The sequence below is a fragment of the Bactrocera latifrons genome, unplaced genomic scaffold (genome assembly GCF_001853355.1).
Source record: "Bactrocera latifrons isolate USDA-ARS-PBARC rearing strain unplaced genomic scaffold, ASM185335v1 scaffold_80, whole genome shotgun sequence".
Taxonomy (NCBI): Eukaryota; Metazoa; Arthropoda; class Insecta; order Diptera; family Tephritidae; genus Bactrocera; species Bactrocera latifrons.
This window is the reverse complement of record NW_017537490.1, coordinates 642,517-643,482: the sequence shown is the minus strand read 5'-3', so window position 1 is coordinate 643,482 and position 966 is coordinate 642,517.

Below are 966 nucleotides of genomic sequence, written 5' to 3'. Positions count from 1 at the left end.
AAGTTGCCCATAGTAAAGCTTGGATGATATTAGAGAAAGTGCAATAGAAACGATATATGTTGACATGTTTTGAAATCGGCTAGTTGTTTATCTGTCTATGGATATCATAACCTAATTCAGCCGTAAAATTTTTTGCAGTTCTCCATCAGATTGGTCGTGAATTCATCGAAAACTTGCTTCAATTGATTCAGCCATCCAACTCTGTTCGTCATTAACATCGAAAAATTTAAAGAAACCGTGCTTGAAAATCATTGTATTGGCATCAGACACATTATGGTTAATGTTTTGGGTATGAATCGTGTCAATGCTACACTCGTACCAAAATACCTGAATCTCCTACTTAAACATTGTCGATTCGAAGTTGCAAAAGACTAATTTTCAATTAAGACATACTTAAGCGCTAAGATGTTTCTGCTGAAAGTTTGAACTTCAAAGCACTGAAATTGAATGATCAACCACGTTAATACCGTTGTTGATTTCKACTGCCCTCACCATTTCTTTGTAARCCTYTCTTTTAACGAACGACTTAAACTTTATCCTTTACGAAAACATAATTTTATGCAGAATTTGGCATCGACGCCAAAAGTCAACTTCGCAAGAAAACCGCAAAATGCAAACAAAGTCTTTGACCTTTTTGTTGTTGCCGCTATCTTCGCTTTGCGTGTGGCAAATATTTTGTCGGGAGAAAAAAGGGTTTATGTGCTTATATTAAAGCTTATATAAAATACGTTTGAASTTCTGGTCATATTTTTGGAAGTAAAATACATGTTGAAGCACATTAGGGTGGTTAAAAAAAAAAAAAATTATTTTAATTTTTTTAAACTTTCAGAGTTGAAGAGGCGCATGTTTAGTAAGGATTATTTACAGAAAATAGAGACTTTTTGACCGGTTAAGCATTGAAAATTTGGGAAAAAGATTGACGCACCCTAATACCTTCTTCTTCTTAATTGACGTAGACACGAATGC